Raw genomic sequence first — 22,972 nt, 5'->3', positions numbered from 1 at the left:
TCATAAAATTAAACCTCTAAACCATAACCACAAAACCATAAAAACCTCTCAAATAAAAATATGGGATATCTATTATTACTGGATGTGATAGTATGAAATGTTAAAATGAGCAACAGTAACAAGAAAAAGATGGTATGGTCCAAAAATCAAAATCATTGTAAAATAAATTAGAAAATATGAATTAAAAATTTAAGTGTCTTAGAAACTTTCCCAGGAAATTTTTAGTGTTAAAACTGTATTTGTTAACTGTTCTATTTCCTTAAAAAATATTTGAAAAATCATCTTAAGGAAAGAAGGAAGGATTGTTCTCACAGTTGGAAAATACAGTGTGTCATGGCCAAAAGGTTATGGTGGTAGGATTTGAAGCAGCTGTCCCATGTGCAGTCAGAGGCAGAGCGTAGTAATCATCAGTGTTGAGACACCTTTCTCCTTTTTATCGAGTTCAGGAACCAAGCTCATGATGCACTCATACTTGGGTATGTCTTTCCACCTCAAACAGCCTACTCTAAATCTCCTTCATGGGATGCCCAGAACTTTGCTTCCATTGTGATGTTTGAATTATGTAAGGTCAGCAATGAAAATTAACCATCACTGATCTCTAATTTGTATAAAAACCATCTCCATAAAATTCACTTGTAGGAATAAAAGAATAGTTTTAATGAATGAAGACAACAGTGACAGACATGCAGACATAGGAAGCAGGAATCTCCCTGAATCTTAACCTTAGACAAAGAACTGCAGTCAACTAAGGAAGGTGTTTTTGTTTTTGTTTTTGTTCTGTTTTATGGTAACAGAACAAACAAATTTATGCATCAAGGCATTTTAAAAATACACTGATGGATGTAGTTAAATTTTAATTTGAACAATTGGATGAAACATTAGACAAGCACTAGTTAGGCAGAGAAATCTCAGCTGTGGACTTAGATATTATCTGTTTATCAGGATGTTAAGTTGATACAAAAGTGAGAGGAAAAAGTAGATTTTTTAGAGGGTAAAAGAGAGCCCAAGAAAAAATGTACTCATGTTCTGGAATTGCAACATTCTAACTTCTCAAGTCATTGAAGTTTGAATCATTCTTTGCAGACATTATTCTTCTCATGATATCTTATGCACAAGTGCCAGGCAAGAGCCCTTCCTGTTCTTCAGTAATTAGTTATTGCTTTCAATACCAGAAAGAGGGGCTTTACAAGTTTTGTAAATGTGATGGTTCCCCTGAGCCTCCCTCGTCCTTCTAGAAAGGAGTGCTTCCATTGGAAGAAGGAGCAACCAGACGTAGGGAGGTGACAGAGTTCTGAAGCTGGCAGGCTAGTGCTAGGCCTATGACACTCAAAGCCTAGACCACAAATACTATCTAAGTCTGAGATCTGAATTGGGCCTTAATGCTCAGAACTACTGCTACTAAGGCAACTGGATTGCACCTGATTGTATCTCCCTCTGTTAAGAACTCCCAGCTAGTTGATGACAGACTAACCGAGGGGAAAAGATAGATAATGCATTTTTTCCCTAAAATTTTGCACACATGTCAAGAAATGGGAAAGACTCACTATTGCACTGTTTAAGGAATTACAAAGAACATGCTGAGTTGTTGAGGTAGTGGGAGAGAATGGTGGGTCGCCGACTTCCAGTTACACTTATGGTATATATTTCTAGTTTACAAGGTAAAATGAGGTAGGATGATGAAGACACTTCTGAATATGTTTCTTTTTCTCAAATGTATCTCATCTTTAAGAAGGTTTGATTACTATAACATGGAGAATAACTGAAAACCTTTCAAACTAATTAAACAAGCTCTTCAACATAAGTTAGTAGCAGAAGTGTTGAAAATCTATTATTTAATGAGTGAGTTATAATCTCCTAATGTACCCAAATGCATCTTTAATAGAAGTATGGAAGACTCTCTCTTGTCTCCCTGCCTTCCTCTGTCTCTTTGTCTCACCCTCTGTGTGTGCCTATGAGTGTGTATGAGAGAGTACCCAAATGAAATAGGAATGTTAGTTTTTTAAAAAAAAATCATCTTTTAAAAAATCAGTTATCCCACCTCTTTTCCATATAAAAATGTCCTCAAATTTAAAAGATATAAATTAACTTTATTGAAAATGATTTGAAATTTTCTTATTTTATTTAAAATCTGCTATTTTGAAAGAAATTATTTTAAAATATTATACTAATGATTTAATGTACATTAAAATTTTTATTTCAAATTGCAAACAGTTTACTATTCAAACATGTATTCAATTATATACAAATAAATAATACATTATAAGATAATATTTAGAAAAAATATTAATATAGAAATACATATAGTGATTTCTAGTTTTTAAGCTTTCTGATTTTTTTCTTGAAACTTTGAATTTAAGGTTACCAGACAGGGTAAAACATTATGCAAAGTTATAAATAAACCTTTTCTTATAGGTAAAAGAAATTCTCAGAAGAATTAAATAAAGAACACCTCAACTCCATGGGATTTGTCTCGCAGAGTAAAGTAAATTGTTTTACAGACTCTTAAACAACTCTAATTATTTTGACAAAATCTGTATGTGTTAGACTGTTAGAAAAAATATGAGAGGAAGCAAAAGAATCTTCATAAACAGAAATGATTGATTAATTAAAGCTATTGAAATAAATATAGAAGTGATATTAATGTGAGAACCTGAAGTGATATTTGATTACTTACTTGGTAAAAATGGTGTTAAAATATACACACTTCCGCTGTGCAAGTAATACTTTTTCAACACCCAAAAAATGTGTGAGGAAAAAAGTTACACCTTTATTACAGTGGATACTGCACCAATTTTATATTTATTAAATCTCAATGATAACATTTAGTTCTCACATCATTACTCAAATGTATTCATGTTACCCTCATTCTATAAATTGAAAACCTAACTTCTGAGATGTTTGGCTTAAAAATATTAGGGCAGAAATTTATCCTGCAGGATGTATACAGAATTTGACTTCCTTTGTAGTATGTTTGGCAAATGTTTCTGAGTGTTAATATGTTGTTTTTGAGAATAATGACACAGGTATGCTTTTTTTTTCTAGAAAGACTATCAAGCATATAGAAACATCGTTTATAAGTTATACAAAAAAGTGTCGAATGGGAAAAGTCTAAATATGCCACCCCTAATGATATAGTTGCTTTGATATAAAAAATAACACCATGTTTGGCATTGCTTATCATTCCAGATATTCATTCTGCTAAGAGAAAACTCATACCTTTAATATCACTGAATCGCAGGAGTTTCTAAATTAGACATCATTAAGAATAGTTATTGTTAGACATACTTATTGCATGTATTATAGCATGATTCATACCAGGCTTTGGGGATAAACAAAAACAAAACAATTAAGGCCTATGTACTCATAAAACAGAAAGAATTACAAATACCATGAGATGCCATTAAAAAGTAAAATTTAAAACTGTTACTGTCATAGAATTTTAGAATAGAGTAGTTGCTAATAGACACTTGAGAGAACAGTAGGGATTAGGGAAGAAGCCAATCACTTAATGTCATGTCAGGGTTTAATGGGACAAAGTTTTATTCTGTAGTACAGCAAGAATCATTTAATTTACAACAATACATTAGCTGCAACAAAATAAATATACTAGTCATCCTACTATAATAAATATCTAGTGTATGCATGAATATAAACATTATACTGAACCTCATAAATATGAACAAATATGGGAAAATAATATTCTTAGAATATTTACAATGATAAGTTCAATTCAGGGTCAGTTAGAAAGTTTCTGCAATGTACCTAACTGAGATAAAAGATATATCTATGAGCCAGCATTGACCCCCCCACCACTACCTCCCTCACAGAATACTAGTATTGTTTGAAATAAAACTGAAAAATTCAGGGTTAGTACCTAGTATCCCACAGACACTTACTGAGCAAATAACACATACCAATGTCTTTATAATTACTGAGGAAACAAAGAATAAACAGATCTCATCCATTGCCTTGGTACATTTGAATATCAAGCAAAACACGTAATATAATAACCACCAGAATTTTCTTATATGACTTCCATATAACTAAATTCTTTTATATAGAAAGTAATTGAGTGCATGGAATTCTTTATTTAAACATGTTAAAAATTAATACAGTGTTTCTGACAGTTTAAATCTATTTTTAATTTGTTAATATTATAATGTATTGTGGTAAGCAATTTATATTAAAATGTGACTATCTAAATAGAAAAATATATTTTCTTTTCCAGTATAACTAGAATGGTATGACATCCATAATGGGCTGAAGGAAGGCAACATGACCTAAAACTTTAAATGATAAAAAAATAGAAGTTCATTTTAAACTTAAGGGAAAAACTTTCAGTTTAATAAATGATATGTCAGTAACAACAAGATCAAGATATTTAAAATCCTATTTTATATGTCTGTGTTCTAAGATATATATCAATAACATAGACATATCTATGGGGATCTATAAATAACAGCACTTTGTGCTGACTTCAACAAAATTTAAATGCTTTCTTTTTGTTACTAGAACAGCCCTTCCTTGATACACTGTGCATCAACTATCCAAGTTTCAAACTATTACAGGACTAAGGCTTTAATATTACATGCATAACTTTTCCTAAATATTTATACAAATTACCTCTGAAAATACCCTCATTAAAAAGATCTGAGTAATAGTCCTTGCAAAATACTTTAAAATATGAACCTCGTGTAAATGCTAAGTAGCACTTTTATTAGTGTTAAACATTAAACAATAGCAGAGGGAGTAATAAATTTAGATTTATGGCATGGCCAAGGAAGAAAAATATTTTCTTAAGGAACATCAAAGGACAGTAAAAGGAGATCCAAGGAAACAAAGCTGCATAATAGCGTGGCATAGAAATAAAGAATCAAAGAAAAAAGCTCACTATTTTTTAAGAACCTGGTCTAATATAAAAACCTTAATACAAATAATAGTGATTAATATAATGGTGTCAGAAGAAGAATAGTTTAAGCTATTTGAAAATGGAGGCCCAATAAAGGGCAACCTCAATTTTGTGGTTTGTCACCTAGCTTTGAGGATGGGAACAGACCAGTATTTAAGACTTCCTGGACACATGTAATTATTTGACTCACATCACCTTGTAGTGAAAAATAACCTCATAATTTTCTAATAAAAGTACTTCAAGAATCCTCTTGTGCTATCCCCAACTCAACCATCAAAAATGTCCTTTCTATCACCTTCTGCTTGTCAGTCATTGTAGTTCAGCTTATTAAATAAGTACTGATATTGAGTAAAAGAATTGGGGTTCTTTTTACTTTGTCCTTGGATAATGGACCACTAGTGACATTTAGGCTCTTTATCAATTTGGGGAAATGTTCTTAATCTCCAGTTGCCCTTGTGCTGAAATGCTTTAAAGTATTTTAAGCCAAGACTTTCAACGGCCATTTGACCTCTGCTCTGTCTTGCTTCTGCTATAATAGACACAACTTCTCCTTTGAAAATAAGGCAGAAGAGTCCAACCCATAACCACTGTCTGTGCCCTTACATTTATATTGATCTTAAAGACTTAACAGATGTTCAAACCTGTCTTAGGTGATCTAACACAAGTCAAGTCATAGCACATTCTGCCTTGCTCAGGATGTCAGGGTAACCATGCTCTGTAAGGCAACCCTGTGCAGAAGTGAACGTAATTGATAACCATATTATAGAAATTTCTGGAGTTTACTGGTTCTCCCTTTTATACAGTGTTATTCAGGAAAACCTGGTTCATGTTGACAGGCTTACATAGACTCAAGAAGAACAAAACAGAACATGCTGTTCTCTGTGTAGAAAACAACAATTGTCTTCAAGCAAATGTATGTATTATAGTCTCAGATTCTTTCAGCATCCCTGTAGTAGTAGTTTTAGCTTGTTTGTTTTCAAATACTTGAAAAAATCATTCTAAATACTGGACTTTTGTCCTTATTCTGATATGAATAAAATATTTCATTCAAATTATTTATTTTTATGAAATAACCATGTATAAGAGATAATATGTAGACCAATGGCTTATAGACTAAGTCCAGAAGAGGGATAAAGATTTTCAATATCTTTCAGCCACATATCTTTAGGATCTCTATGATATAAACACATGTGTGACACAAACAGGTCTCTTATGACTAACCTTCAGTAAGAGTAGTCGTACAAAACATGTCACCTCACATACTTAAATGTAAGAAGAAATATCCTAGGTCTTGGAGACCAAGGTAGGTGGATCTCTTTGTGTCTGAGGTCAGCTTGATATAAACAGCAAACTTCAGGCAGCCAGGCTACATAGTGATACCCTCACACTTTGTTCCATGGGCAAACTCCATGCCCCAGTCATGAATATGACTCCCACACGTTCCATAGTTCCTAGGATACAAAGTATTTATGGAATATACAAATCGCAAAAAATTAAAACGAGAAGCAGAAAATCTTAGTGAAAGTTTTATAGATAAAGATATAGATGTATGCTATGTTTTCATAAATTGGATTTGGGATGTGTGAGTTTTGTTCAGTCTCTTCAGAAAAGAATAAGTATGATATTGTTACCTGAGAGCATATAGATGATATTGGATAGCCACAAAGGCTATTTGCACATGGCTGCATTTCAAATGCTTTTTTTCAAATAAAGTTCTCAAATGTTTTAGCTGCTAAGAGAAATGCAAATCAAGGCTTCAAAAATCTACGTAGATGACCATGGCTTTCAAAGTTAAAAACTAATATGCTGGAAAGAATGTAGATAAAGTGGAATCTTCAGAGCATGCTACTCAGAATGTAAAGCAGTCAGTTTCTCAAAAGGTTAAACAGCGTTATCTGCAGACCTAATGACTCCACCATGCATTCATTCACAAACTCCAACAAAAATATATGAATCAGCCTCACTCAAAATTGTCAAAAGTGAAAGTAAACTGTATGTCCATCCGATGAATGAATAGCAAAACAGCAGATTCAAATAGGCTAGTGTTTAATAATAAAATAATAATTAAGTATGCAGGCTGATAAAACAGAGATGAACATTGAAGCCATTATGCTAGGTGAAAGAAGCCATCCACCAAGGACGGCACATGTTATAATCCCATTTATATGAAGTATCCAGAATAAGCAAAATTATGTGGACCGGAAGTAGATTAATGGATGCTTAAGTCTGACGAGTTGTAAAGGTCGGGGAGGAATGGAGGTTTAACAGTATGGTTAAGAGGTCCTGGGGTTCCCACAAGTAATGCCATTGCTAAAATTTGATTGTTTTGTTGTTCACCCTTTTGAACCTTCATTTAAGTGATTTGTATCATGGATTTAAGTAAGGCTAATAAAAATCAATACAAATAGGACCAGAAACACACACAGAAAATGGTCAGTGAATAGAAGGATGGTGGAAATAGGACACAAAAAGATGCCCAGCATTGCTTACCACAAAAGAAATAGAATCTACAAGGACCATTTTCACCTGTTTTCACCGAGTGCTGGAATAGATAGATGTTTTAATATGTACATCTAGAATATTAGCATATTGGGGTGGTTTATCAGGTTACTGGCTGCTTGATAATTACATGTTAGATTTAATTGAATATTTATGCAATCATTTTAAAATTCTGACAGTTCTGTGTTGCATTCTGTCACTAAACTAGGACAGAAAAAAAAGTTATCTTCACAACAAATAACTTTTCCCTTGTCATTGAAACTATAATTAGAGGGAGCTGAATGCCAACCTAGGCCTAGCTACTGCTTGCCCATCTTATGATATACAAACAGTGAAGTCTCATTTTGCAGACAGTTCTGAAACTGATGCTGTCATTCCCTTATAAAGTATACCTTCAAAAGTCAATAAATTGATCTTGCTGACCTCTCAAAACAGCCTGCTACCAGTTCAATTTGTTAATGTTATTTGATTATGGAAAGGCGAGATGAAAATAATTATGAGATGTTTTTACAACCCATTTGGAGCAATTTCTCACGTTAGGTTTTTATGCTGCATAACAAATAACCATGGCGTCAACAGCTTGATACAGTGCATGACCAGTCTTTCACGGTATTCCCAGTAGGTCACAGTCAGAGTGACAGCCAACAGGGGTGCTTACCTCAAGCCCCAGCTTGAATGGATGAAACTCCAGACCGGTTCCAGTTGTAAGCTGAGGTCACTATCTTGTGGCTGGAAGTGAACTCTCCCACAGTCTGGGGTGAACCTGAGAGTGAAGTGCTTCCAGATGAGCAAATGGCAATTTCTTTGATTACACAATGGTCCCTAGACCACTGCTTCTGTTAGCAGGCCAGTCTTCTGTATGCAGGTGGTCATAGGGATGCATCTCATCATTGTGGCCATGTATCATTGGTGGGAGGCAAATCACTGCTTCCTGTAGCACCTAGAGAAATGTATGGTTAATATAAGGCGACCCTAGGGATTCCCACCCTAAGAGTCATTTTAAAGCTCTTGACTTTGAGGAGGATTTTTTTTAATTTTATTTATTTATTTTATTAATTTATAAAAGTTTCCACTTCAGCCCCTTCTCCCAATACCCTCCCACTCCCCCCACTCCTTCTCCTCCTCCCTTTCCAGCCCTAAGAGCAGTCAGGGTTTCCTGCCCTGTGGGAAGTTCAAGTTCCTCCCCCCTCCCTCCAGGTCTAGGAAGGTGAGCATCCAAACAGACTAGGGTCCCAAAAAGCCAGTACATGCAGAGGAAACAAGTCCCAGTGCCATTATCAATAACTTCTCAGACAGTCCCCGTGCCAGCCACATTCAGAGAATCCGGTTTGATCACGTGCTCGTTCAGTCCCAGTCCAGCTGGCCTTGGTGAGCTCTCATTAGATCAGTCCCCTTGTATCAGTGGGTGAACACACTCCTCACGGTCCGGTCCTGCCTTCCTTGTTCATGTTCTCCTTCCTTCTGCTCCTCATTTGGACCTTGGGGGCTCAGTCCAGTGCTCCAATGTGGGTCTCTGTCTCAATCTCTTGAGGAGGATTTTTTATACATTGCAAATTTCATGCTAAAGATCTCTGCTATAAGTCACCCTTTAGGGAGTACAGCAATTATAAAAGAGTCAGAATTTAGAAAGTGTCATACTATTTCCTGGAATGGGACCGTCTATGTCACTGAGCAATTGCCACCAAACTGCACCATGCTTACTTCAGAGGTGAAGAAGCCTGGGCCAGAAGCGTTTCCCCACTCATCCTCGGATTTATTGCTTTGTTGTGTGGGAAATGGGCCTGTAAAGGCTAATTCTCCAACACAGCAAAGCAGCACCTTCCCTTGGGGTCTGTCTTATCACTCCCCCAACAAGATGTTTTATCACTCCCGCAACAAGGGGTTGACTGAGTTTTCTTCCACAAGAAATGAAAAAAAAAACCCTAAACTTGGTGTTCAAATGTCAACTACAATGATCAGTGGCTTTCTTTACAATTTACACACAGTATACGTGTGTGTGTGTGTGTGTGTGTGTGTGTGTGTGTTGAGACAGGGTTTCTCTGTGTAGCTTTGGAGCCTGTCCTGGAACTTTCTGTAGACCAGGCTGGCCTCACGCTCACAGAGATCCTCCTGCCTCTGCTTACAAAGTGCTTGTATAAAATCATGCGCCACCAGCCTTGCATAAACAGTATTGTTTAAAGGGAGTCAACACCTATACTTTTGACTATTGAATTTAATAAATATCTCCAAATGAATTTTTACACTCTTCATCAACAACAGAAATCACAGAAGTGATCTTTGTTCCCTTATATTGATGGAATCTTGCTAACCATAATGTCTTCATGTGATTTTATTTGATAGTAAAGAATTATGCTTAGGTACTCATGAAGCCTTTGCCTCAGAGTAATGTGGAATTTCAAGTATTAATTATGCTTGCTTAATATGATGTTATTAGGAAAATTTGTTATTTTTCAGTTTACCACAATCATGAACAGTACGGGGATGTTTGTTCGTTTCTTTGCTTTTGAGACTGTGTTTTAATTCCAACATGTCTCCCTTCCTTTTCTTTTCTCCATTGCCTCCCATATTCCCCTCCCTGTTTTCTTTCAAATTTGTGATCTCTTTATTTCATTTTTTGTTATTGAATACGTAGATGTATTTGTATATGCATATATTCCTACATACAACCTTTTGAGTCTATATAATGGTGTTTACATGTATGTTTTCAGGGTATTTGGTTAAGTGGAAAATGGTCAGAATGGGATTTTAATTTGAAAACCTAGAAGAAATTGGGGAAATAGCTGAGCATACAGAAACCCTTAGATATCATCTGTGTATATAAACTGAGACACTGTGTGACCTGCAAATGTGTCAAAAAGAAAAAAGAAAGTGATTAAATGGATCAAAAAGATTCTGCTACAATTGTACTCAATCTACTTCAACATAGTTCTACATTTGTTAATCAAGGATAGGTTTAAACAGTCTAATTGTAAAATGCTCAAAAAGTTTGATAAATGTGAAATTTTCAAAAAAAAAGAAATTAGCATTAACTACTCTCTTATTTAGGCTTATGGTTACTGTGAGGAGAAACCATGGTTAAAGAAACTTGGGGAGGAAATGGGTTATTTGGTTCATACTTCCATGCACTGTTCATTGTCAAAAGAAGGAGACTCAAGTAGAAAAGGAACCTGGAAGCAGGAGCTGATGCAGAAGCCATGGAGGGGTGTTGCTTACTGGCTTGCTCTCCATCACCAGCCCAAGGATGGCACCACCCAAAATTGTCTGGACCCTCTCCCATCAATCACTAATTAATTAGACACCCTGAATCCCGATCACATGAAGTCACCTTCTCAATTGAGGCTCCCTTCTTTCAGATATCTATAGCTTGTGTAAAGTTAATGTAAGACTAGCCAACAGAACTACTTTGGGAATTATTGGGATTATTTAATGAAACTGTAATTTACACATGTATGGAAACCAAAAGCTAAATGTCTTTCTTACTTGGGCAAGCAAATTTAGTTTCTAGCTAAATAAGAAAGCAAACCTAAAAGGCAGAGGTGTGCAAGATGGTATAAACTCAGAGCTTATGTGTATCCAGAAGCAGCTGTTCCAGCACTGTGTCACAGCATGGTAATATTCATTGGTAAGATCATTCAGTGGAATAGAATAAGATAATGCTGGATTTCCCTACCTAACACTGTAAAAATAATATTACTCATTAAAATAACAAACGAATAAAACAAAGTATTTGTAGACCATTAAGATAAACTAAGCATGCTTGTGTATTAGTTGATTCATAAGCATATTTTACTCTGAACTTAATTGACATCGATAATGCATCATAAGCAAAATAAAATGAATCTGAGAGACTGGGTAAACATCTAACACTAAATGAGAGAACAAATCTACAGTACAAGATGCATTAGTAACAAAATGCCTTCTAAAAGGTAAACAAATTAGTGAAAATGGTTTTGCAAAAAAATTAAAACTGAAAACGAGCCAAGCTAATGGCCAAGGAATTATAGAAAGTAACTAAAACCCCAGAACTCATTAGACAGACTTGAAAGTAAACTAATTGAGTACTAGTTTGAAAAAAATTAAAAGGTTGGTAACTACTGATGGTCCAGATGAAGTAGAAGATAACATTTCTTGGATCATTTATGGAAATAAATTCAATATTTATACAAAGTGTCCTGTCAATTTACATTCAATGAAAAAAATACCTTAACTACAATTACATCGAATTGTAAACACCTGAATTTAAGATATTAAAAGAAGTTTATTATAAAATCTTTTGCAGTTCCAAAGTCTTAGAAAAGTTCCAAATAGTTCCAAATGCCTACATATAGTATGGTTTGGGAGATTCAAGGATCGGTTGATAGAACCATTTTGGTGGTGGTGGTGTTTTCTTTGTTTCATACCAAGTAACTCAGAAATATTTCTAGAAAGTATGTTTGGGGACCAAAAGAAATGTGAAATTGGCAACCTTTATTTTTTTTTTAACTTATAAAGTTTTCTTATAATAAAAGTCTGGGAAAACATTTGGAAAGACACACAAATTATTGATAAATTACAAAAAGGTTCAGAACTAGGCTCCAAGAAATGTTTAAAATTGCAAAATGGAACATACCCCTAAAGGAAATGAGAACATTAAGTGATATACATGTTTTTTTTTTTTTTTCGAAAACTACCAAAAATCAAAACTTTAAATTTATTATTGGTGTTTAAAAAAGCTACAGGATAATATTGTCTTTTTTTTAATGTTCTCATTGTGGATATGAAGGGGCAATGGAAATGGCACTTGTAAGGAAACAAGAGTGATATTTGTAGGTATGATTTAGAACAACCCATGGAATCTATTTTCTCCGACACGTGAAAACTCTCTTCAGGCTTTCTTTCTCTCCTGCTACCAGCCTTCTCTTTTCCAAGACTGCAGATACCAGATCAGCAGGGAGCTGGTAGCTACATACGTTTCCATAGAATATTTTATTTTTGTTTTGCACCTCAGTTTACGTCTCTGAGACCAAAACGGATGAGGGGGTTTTCTTTCTTTTATGAATTATTAATGACCTTTTCCGAAGAGCCTGACAGCACTCAAAATGATATGCACTCATGTGGACATATCTATTTTCCTTTTGTTTTACATTCACAATTAACATCCTTAAAAGCCAAAGGGACAATTCTTGTCTTAAGGTAACAATTACAGCAAACAAGTAAGGTGTTAGTTTCAAGAAAGCAACAACGTATGAAACAAACACTGACACATCCAATGCCTGCATTGTTTTATTTTGTCTCAGGATGTCATTAATATTTTATAGAAATGAGCAATTGGCATATATAAGGTGTAGTTAGTCGACAATAAATTATTTTACTTCATTGTGAAAATTAAGGATTTTTTCTTATCTAAAATATTGAACAGAGTTCTAAAATAGCATTTTACCATTTTTGTTTTGCTTCAGTAATAGATTATTCTGTTTAGAAGTTTGTTTCTTTTTTTTTTAAAGCTTAAAACCAAGTCAGCCTCCAGAATAAAAGCAGCCACAACTTCTAATTTATTTTAAGGCTGAGTATTGTTATCCAGATTTACTATCAAAGTAATTAATGGTAACAACTGTGCATAATGTTCAGCTAATAAATGCTGTGCCCTGCAAGCCACAGAGGAGGAAGCCTAGCATGTACCAAGGTTGGAGGAGACAGCAAATGACAACCAAAGTGGGAAAATTTACTGCCGCACTCGTGTGAAGCACCCCAGACATCAATCCTGCCCCCTCACTACTGCAGAATCGAAGAGATTGGTGGCACTGGTTTGCATGTGCTTTCTTTGTTATTGTATCAAGTTTACTCTAACATTAAATATAAGTATGGTCAAAGAAAGTTTATCATGTCTGTCAGGAGGTTTGGTTTAACTGAAAGGTACAGATATATACCTTTAAATCACATATGTTACACAGACTTTTCAACCCTGTTGACTCTATTAAAACCTAAGAGTCATGAATTGTCAAACCTTTTAGGTTGTTGCCATACAAGTCTGTGAGAGGGTCCTCATGAGTGTGAGTCAAACCTTTAGAGTTCTAGGGCACTGTGAGATGCAACTGGGGGCTCCTTTGTAGAGAACTGCACGTGAATATTTCTCTGTTACACAAAGGTAGACGAAACATATACCCACACTGTCCCACTATGTTCTATAACTATTAATGCACAGCATAAAAATTAATCTCCGATTCCCTAAGGCCATAAAGCTATCAACTATGGCATGATTTGGCTAAAATAAAACCTTGTGGTGCCCATAGCCTCAATAAGTGTTCAAAATTTACCTTATTGTAAAAATTAAGTAACTGTTAGTGTTCTTCAGATTCTCATGATGCCCTTAGACATGTATCGACTAACCCAAAAATAATCCCTGCTTCCTCGCTCTATTATATATGGCTTCAGGATGCCATCTTTTCCTTTGTGTTGCAAGCAATAGTCTGCCATGAGATCATGAGAGGGGAAAGGCTTCCTACAATAATCAGCATGCCATTGCCTGACATCATCCACATGGAAGTCAATCAACAAAACTGTACTTTTTTGGAGTTCTTATCTGAGGGCACAGGAAAAAAAAGAATGGTAGCAGACACTGTCTGCCTCTCATCATTTTTTTATTAACAAAGTTCCCAAATACAGGGAGCACTCACTTCTCAGTGTTTCTTAGAAATGGCACCATCGTTTGATCAACCTCAAAACTTTCCTTAGCGGTTTGTCTATTTATAATATGAAAACTTTGAATAAATTTAAATTGCTTGTACTATTTGGCATCATTCCTCAAGTGTACCTTTAAGCACAATGAATATAAATTCAAAAGAATTTCTATGAAATCATCTATACCAAGTAGTCTCAGTCTTTATCTGAGAGCATGGTAGATTCACTGAACACATCTCTATGTTTAAAAGTATTTATTTATTTATTTATTTATGGTGGTATGTGTAGGGATATATTTACCAGAGTTGGTAGAGGTCAGAAAAAAACTTGCAGGAGTCTGTTCTCTCCTTCTACCTTGTGAATCCTGGGAAGTGATTTCAGGTCCTCAACTGGTGGCAAGTCCCCTTTCCTACTGAGCCATTTCTCCATCTACAAATCACAGTTTTTCTTTGGCAAGACATTACCTCACCTTCCCAGTCATCCTGAAACCAAGCATATACACACTGAAATTGCTTTACAAATGATGGCGGAGCTTTTCCTTGAGGTCACTGATGCAGTGATTCATCCTGTGGGCTGCAAACTTAAAGCATCTTAAAGCACAGTCACTGTTCCAGAGCATATTTTAGCCATCATTTTACTTCCGCCTCCTTTAAAATAGCATTAAATTTATACATGTATTTTCTTAAGACCAAAACTTTGAATTTAATACAGTTATAGGTTTAGTATATGTGATGAAGAAGGAATGAGAAATATTTTGTAGTTACTGCCAATGTAGCTCTGAGAAGGATCTGTGTTGTATCCTTGAGTAACCTAAGCGCAAAAGGGAGATGAGGAAAAATGCGTACATTCTTAATGCTGTGTCTTTTCATTTGATGTAAACATCAGTGTTTCTAAGCCCTGATTGCAAAGTAAATACTGGCTGGTCAGGAGATGTACATTAAGCACATTGTTTAAAAAGGTCTCTGTGAATAAGACAAATGAGAATAAAGTTTAAAATATGACCACAAGACAGTTCAACAATTAAAAATAGAGACCTCTGATAAAGGAAGAATGTAAGTCAAAATTTACCCTGCTGAGAGTATCCAATATTCTGTTTCTTCAGTGATCATGATGGTCTTCTACTGTTTAATTGCATCGATCATAAAATATCCAGGAATGGGCATATTTTATTTAAAAATGCACTTAAAAAGTATCAGTATAATAAATATGGCAATCAAATGAACGAGAGAAAACCCAGACAATACAGAGTAGAAGGAATCTTCAAATACCACATTATACTTTCAGAGAGCTTAAATACGAAACTGAAGTCAAAGGTTATGAGTAGCTTTCTGCAGCTTGATGTATGAGTTATTTACATATATACTCCAATTTTTCTTCTTCTACAGGTGATCAAATACTCTGACCAAAGCAACATGGGGAAGGGTTTAGTTTCTTGAGTTTATAGGCTATTGTTCATCATTGAGGGAAATTGGGTAGGAGCCTGAAAGCAGGTTAATTTGCTCTTCTACACTGACAAAAAACTCACAGTCAAGGCAGATCAGTAGAAATCATGAGGAAATACTGCTTGTTGGCTCACTCACTGACTTATGTTTAAGAAGGTTTTTATATGACCTCCTGCTCAGGGACTGGTAATTCCCACACTGGGCTACAACTTCTTACATAAATTAACAATCAAAGCAATCTACCATTGATGCTAAAAGGCCAATCTTATCTGAGTAATTCTTCAGTTGAGGTTCTTTTCTCACTTGACTCTTGGCCTGTGTCAAACTGAAAGCCAAAGATAACTAGAATAATGAACTATACAAGCAAATTAATACATTATTGAGCATTTTCTCTCTAATATTCTGATAAGCAGGTAGTCTTAAAGTCCTTGAGTGGGGAAAATGTTATACATGTATTTAGCTGGAAATCCTAGAGAATTAAAGGACTGTTTCCTCTGGTTTATCCACTATACTGGTATGACTATAAGGATTTAAAAATGCATTCTGTCCTAATAATGATGTAAGCCATAAATGAAAGGTAGTCATGGTTATTGTTTCTGGGTGCTGTTGTTGTCTTGAATATGCTCTCGCCTTCATGCCTACTTTCTCCAAGCCACTTTCTTTGTGAAAAAGATAACCAATGCTGTCTCATGTTGGTAATTATATTCTACACAATCTGTTAGAAGGGAGATATGGAAACTAATGGGAATTTTAAAGATGGAAATAATATTGAAGAAAGAGCATAATTTGAACAGATAGCATTTACTAAAGTCTAGCAGTGGAGATGGTGGTGGTCTTCGATTATTCTTTGTCTACAATTATGTATGGAGTTAAGTTTCTCAAGTCACAGAATCTGTAAAGGAAAGGAACTCTTTTAGGAAAGAAGGAAGGCTGGACACCAAAACCTAGCTTTGACTATCCATAAAAGCTGGTCCATTAAACCTACCATTCTTCAGAGAGCAAAACATTTCAAATATATGTTACCACATATAGTTCTTTAAAGGTACTAGTTCAATAACCAAATGATGGGGAGATAATAAGATGCTCACCTTCCTAGACCTGGAGGAACTTGAACTTCCCACAGGGCAGGAAACCCTGACTGCTCTTAGGACTGAAGAGGGAGGAGGAGAGGGAGTGGGGGGAGTGGGATGGTATTGGGAGGAGGGGAGGAAGTGGAAATTTTTATAAATAAATAAATAATAAAAAATAAGAGGACTTTATAAGAATTAGTAAAATGATCTAGTAGAAAAAATGTATTCTAAAAGGAAAAATAAATTGGATAGGAAAGCTCCGGCATGTTGATACTTGTAGCAATTTCATACCATCCTGTAGAATGAAATAAATCACTGTGGAAGCCTGCCGATAAGCTCTGTAGCATGGTGTGAGAGATGGAAAGAAAAGGAGCTGTGATGGCTTGGTGGAAGTGGTTTTACTTCAAGAACTATTTGGTGAGATTTTTAAAGAACCTGGAAGATGTCCTCCTGAATTCCTCTCTGAAGCTCAGAAAAGGTAAATTCAAATCTAGGAAGCTTTTGCCTGCTGCCTCTCTTTCCTATGTTGAGCCTGTTATAGCACAAGACAAGATTAACAAGAAGTCAGATTCATTCAGATGGCTAGTCATGTGACGTCCCTGGTGCTTCATTCTGGTTTCTAGTGTCTGGGCGGCATTTGAAGCACCTTTGCTTTGTGGCTGGCTATTGAACAGTCGTAATTGTCCTACATGAGCTAATTAGGCAACTGGAGTGTGTTTACCACACTTAACAACTTCTTGTCCAGCATAATCTCTCAAAACTAGTTAACAAGGGAGAGCAGTGTAGAACAATTGCCTAATTGTGTATACAGTAGCTCTTAAAATTAACCAATGGTTTCAATTAGCATAGCTGAGATGAGCATTGCTCACTTCACTGTTGTGTAGTGGCCTTCTGCAATCACTTTCCTGGAATTGGTTTTCTATAAACAGATTGAGATTTACCAGGTCATGGAGAAAATTATGCAGGCTGGGATTTAATTTGAACTTGAGAAGAACCACAAAAAAATAATGTGACATTTTCTTTTGTTTTCAGATTGCTTTAAGAATGCATGAGTAGAGAAAATTGGATATTATGTCTTCATATCATAAATTTCTTGGGGGAATATATGAGAATGTTAACAAAATGCCAAATATTATACATATAATTTCCTAGTGACAGAAACAACTTTCTTTGCAGGCATTAATAAGTCAGGCTATTATCTTATACAGTAGGACCATAATATAAAATAGACTTTGAACAGAGCATAAATATTTTCAATGTTTGGAGCCTATCACTGAATAAGTAAAGGAGGTAGACCTAACTGCTTTGCAATTGGATTAAGGCTCACTCCACAGAAGGAAACACACATCTGGCACATTAAGTCTTTCCAAAACTTCATGGTTTAGGAGCTCATAGTCTCTTTCGGTGAAAGTACAATGACTATTCTGAAAAATGGACATATTAAAAACTGCCTCCTCCATTCATGTCCAGTTCTCAGACACCATCAAAGAATTTATCACAACTAATCAACATTCAGAGAGTGTCAGGAAAGTGCTCATCCGCAAATAAGACATTAATATCTATACCATGTTCTCTCTCCTGCAAGGTTCAGGCACCATCAGTGGGGAGCAGACAGAAGGTTGTTAGAACCATGGATCAGAGAGGACCTCTGATCCATAACAATATTTTGACTGGGAAACATAGACCTACTTGCAGTATTTGCATCACTCTTTCATATGAGCTCGTACATAGCAGCTGCGGTTGCCTACCAGGACTAGCACAAGATAAAGCCGGTTTGTTAACTTCTAGCACGGAGTGGAGAAAGGTTCATAAGATCCAGTTTCTAACTGAGAAACTACGGATCATTGATGGCTTTTCGGGAAGGAAGAGTCAGCTTTCTTCAAGGGTACAGCCCCTGGTAGGACAGTTATAATTCTAGTGGATGACCCCATACCCAAGAATATACTGGTAACAAAAATTGGATGCCATGAATTATAAAAAAAAAAAAAGAGGGAGAGAGAACATGGAGTTGGGATATGGAGTATGAGAAGGAGTGGATTTTGGAGGAGTCATGGAAAGGTGTTGTGGGATGAATATGATCAAATATGATCAAAATACACCTTAAGAATCTCTCAAAAATTAAAAAAGGGTTATATTTAAAAAGTAATGATATAAAAGATGACACTGAGACACTGTGATCGGAGTACACTTTTACTTAAAGTAAAATAAATTCATTACTTTCTTGCCTTTTTTCTACATTTCTGTAAAATGTAGCAAGAAAAACAAGGCGAGAAATGATTAAATCTTAACTAAATCTAATGAACTACAAATAGTATTTTTAAGAAATGGAGTGCAGAATATTGTCAACACTTCCAACTGAATAGGTCATATTTTCATAACATTTTTTTCTGAACTCACGTGAGGCATTCATCTTGATCTACTGAACAAAGCCTTCCAAGTCTGGCTATAGTAAGGAGACGTGGGCAAGTCTCAAATGCACTCAAGAGTGAGATAAAAATATAATTAAAACATTACTTTGCTTTTGAGTCAACATAATTTACTTGTATTGGTTCTTTTATTCTGCCACATAATCCAAAAGAAACTCTTTATGTAAGCCATGTTGTAAACCTTTTACTTATTCCTGAAGAAGCAAAAGGGATCAGGACGGTAGAGGTGGGGAAGGAACAGAATGGGAGAATAATAAAAGAGATATTTTGGGGACATTATGGAGTTAGGAGAAACTTGGTGCCAGGGAAAGCCCCAGGAACCCACAAGGATGACCCCAGGTAAGATTGGCCTTCCCCTGTAATCAGATTGGTTTATACTCTAATTGTCACCATAGAGCTTTAATCCAGTAACTGATGGAAGCAGATGCAGGGATCCACAGTTAAGCACTGGGCTGAGTTCTGGAAGTCCAGTTCAAGAGAGGATGGAGGGATTACTTGAGAAGGGTCAGGGTCAAGATCATGACTGGAAACCAGTAAAGACAGCAAGCCTGAACTTTATAGACTCTGGACAGACAGCTGGGAAACCTGCACAGAACCCACCGAGGCCCTCTGCATCTGGGTGTCAGTTGTGTCATTGTGTGGCTCCTAACAGTGGGACCAGGACTTGTCCCTGATGCATTAGTTGGTTCTATTATTATATTATTATATTAGTTATATTAAATATATTACATATTATTATATTAATTATTATATTAGTTGGAGCCTATTCCCTTTGGTGGGATGGTTTGATCAGTTTTGAAGCAGAGATGGGGAGCTTGGTAGTTCCTCAACTTGACATGCCATGCTTTGTTGATTCCTCAAGGAGACCCTACCCCAATCTGAATGGAGATGGGGTGGGGAGTGAATGAGGGTTAGGAGGGAGGTGGGAGAGGGAATGGGAGGAAAGAATGGAGGGGAAACTGTGTTTCATATGTGAAATAAAATAAAGAAAATATTTTATAGAAACTTTTATGTAAGACAGTGACAGGAAAGTAAAAAATGGAACTATTGCATTCTTACCTGGCTCTTATGAATAATGAAGAGAAAGATAGTATTATAAATACCCTGCTATGTTTTTAAGTATTTCCTGCAAATGTGGAAGCAGGATTTAAATAACCAATCTTTGCAATGATCTAGAATAATTTTTCTTTTATGATTCTGTCAGAATTCATTAAAATTCTCTTTTACTTGCTTTATTTTCTTCCTAAAATATAGTCCATGCTTCCTGTGCTTAGGGCAACTACATACTTATTGACTTAACAGCGGAAATGTGGAGTGATTTGCTCACTATTTATATTAACTTTCTGTCCCATATCCTTCCTAATGAATAGGCATAATGTAACAATGAATTTTGGAGTGTGTATTCTGGAGTCAAATGATACTAGCTTGATTTAATATTCTTCTCATTGTTTGTTATGTAATTTAATGTGAATGTCCTTCTCAAGCTTCAATTTCCTCACACTCTAAATTAGAATAACAAAATCATAACCATAGGGTTTATTTTCTGAAACACTGCTTCATGGAGTAGCCCTTGTTTTGTTGTGTTTAGAAACCAAATATCAGCTGTGTCTTTGTTTTTGTGTTTTTATTGTATCATTATTTTGGGTTAGAGTTAATATGAAACTCTCCCAGTCTAGCCCAGAAGCGTTCTGCATCCTAGAAAATAAATGCAAAATCAGCTGCGAATAAAGACCTGAGACCCAGAGCTTTTTAGATGTGTTTCTTAAAGCATTAAGGAACAGCTTTATAAGATAAGCAGGGCATTTTATTAGTCTTGAACTCTTGTGCACAAATCATGCCCTTCAGAAAGAGTTCAAAGACTAAGACTTGTTTCTATTTATTACCTCTGTGATAAAGTAATCTTTTCAACATCCTTAAGCAGGCTTACCTAGCCTCTGTAGCATGTTCTTTTAATTAATGATTCTCAGGAACAGCACTTCTCTCTGGATTGACTTCAGAGCTGCCAGTGAACTGAGGCAAATGAGAATGGTGGGGAGTTCAATTTCCTTTGGCTAGCCAGCCCTACAGATGTCCTGATCCACTTCTTTCTTTTGAATCTCCTTGGAGCTGGGAAAAGTCCTTTAATGAAAAATAAATTGTTTCAATAGTGCCATGAGGACCTGTGACTGAAATTTGAACCATCTCATCAAATTTTGAGGCTGAGGACAGATTAAAAAAAACCCTTAAATTGAAATTATAGGTGTATTAAAATCTATGGCATAAGGTGTATTAAAACTCACTTGTGTTTTAACTTTTTTTAAACAATGTAGTTTTTAGTGTATACATTTTGAACTTCTATTGCTTAAGCATTGTGTTAAGAATCTTAATCTTTTTGATGGCTTCATGAATAAAATTGTTTTCTTGCCTTTCCTGGAGCCCCAAACAATGCAGCACTTTAAATTTCAGAATGAAAAGATTGTTCGTGGCTTAGATTTTAGCTACTAAAGTAGTTATTAATTCCATACTGTTATTTATTGAATACTTATTTCAATTTATTTCTCAAATGATACCTTCTTTTCCAGCACCTATAGCCTTACTATTTACTCTTGTTGACCAAAGTTCTGGTTTATACTCCCCTCCATATATAAGAGTTCTCAAATCTCTCACATCATACTTTGTAACCACCTTAAACTTGGAAAGACACTTCTACCAGGCCCCTTCATTGTTTCGTTGTTTCATTCCACTGTAGTTCCTATAAAAATTAAACTTCAAATTTATGTAAAATATATAATTAATCTTGTTAATTCCTACATCCTCTGTAATCTGCCCTTCAGAAATGAAAGTATTTCAAAATAATCCAATTAAAAAGTGGGGTGCAGAGCTAAACAGAGAATTCTCAGCAGAAGAATTTCAAATGACTGAAAGACATTTAAGAAACTGCACACCATCCTTAATCAGCAGGAAAATGTAAATCAAAATGATTCTGAGATGCCATCTTACACCTGCCAGTATGGCTAAGATCAAAAGTACTTAAGACAGCTAATGCTGGAGAGGATATGGAATCAGGGGATCACTCCTCTACTGCTGGGAGGAGTGTAAACTTATATAGTCACTTTGAAAATTAATATGGAGGCTTCTCAAAAAATTGGAAATTAATCTACCTCAAGACCCAATGATACCACTCCTGAGCATATACCCGAAGGATAATCCATAGCACAAGGACACTTGCACAACAATGTTCATAGCAGCATCATTTGTAATAGTAACACCTGAAAACAACCTAGATGCCCCTCACTGAAGAATGTATAAAAAATGTTTTACATATACACAATGGAGTATCACTAAGCTGTATAAAACAATAGCATTCTGACATCTGCAGATGAATGGAACTAGACCTAAGCATCCTGAGTGAAAGACAAACACGGTATATACTCACTTATAAGTGGATATTAGATGTAAAAGAAAGGGTAACCAGAGTATAATCCACAGATCCAGAGAAGCTAGGAAACATGGAAGAACCTAAGGGCGACACATGGATCACTCAGAAAAGGGGAATTAGATAACATCTCCTGCGCAAATGGGTCGTAAATAGGAGGGGGTGGAAAATAGGAACATGAGGAAATGGGATGATTGAGTGAAGGTGAGGAGAAGGATGAAATGGGGAAACAATGAAAGAGATAGCCACGATTTGGTTATGGAGATACTTGGTGCTAGGAAAATTCCCAAGAATCCATAAGGATGACCCCAGCTAAGACTCCTAGCAATAGAGGAGAGCGAGCCCAAACTGTCCTTTCCCTGGAATCAGATTAATGAATGCTCCAACTATCATCATAGAACCTTTACCCAGTAACAGATGAAACCAGATGCAGAGATCCACATCAGGCACCAAACCAAGCTCCTGGAATCCAATCAAAGAAAAGGAGGAGAGAATATATGAGCTAGGAATGTCCAGATTGTGATGGAGAAATCTAGAGACAGCTGAACAAAGCT

The 22,972-nt window shown here is 35.7% G+C and overlaps 1 long non-coding RNA gene across 2 annotated transcripts in view; it reads left to right on the top strand.

The window, feature by feature from the left end:
* Positions 1–16,118: 16,118 nt before the first annotated feature.
* The window catches only part of LOC125387516 (uncharacterized), a 37,613-nt gene continuing 30,759 nt past the window's right edge, over positions 16,119–22,972 (top strand). For both annotated transcript variants that reach the window (XR_015738498.1, XR_007227878.3), the window contains exons 1-2: positions 16,119–16,202; positions 16,879–17,055. This is a non-coding gene — a long non-coding RNA (uncharacterized LOC125387516). The remainder of the gene's footprint in view (positions 16,203–16,878; positions 17,056–22,972) is intronic.

Source organism: Myodes glareolus, chromosome 8 (assembly GCF_982192425.1).
Source record: "Myodes glareolus chromosome 8, mMyoGla1.1, whole genome shotgun sequence".
NCBI lineage: Eukaryota > Metazoa > Chordata > Mammalia > Rodentia > Cricetidae > Myodes > Myodes glareolus.
Note: the sequence above shows the minus strand (reverse complement) of the source record. Positions and strands in the feature narration are given on the sequence as shown.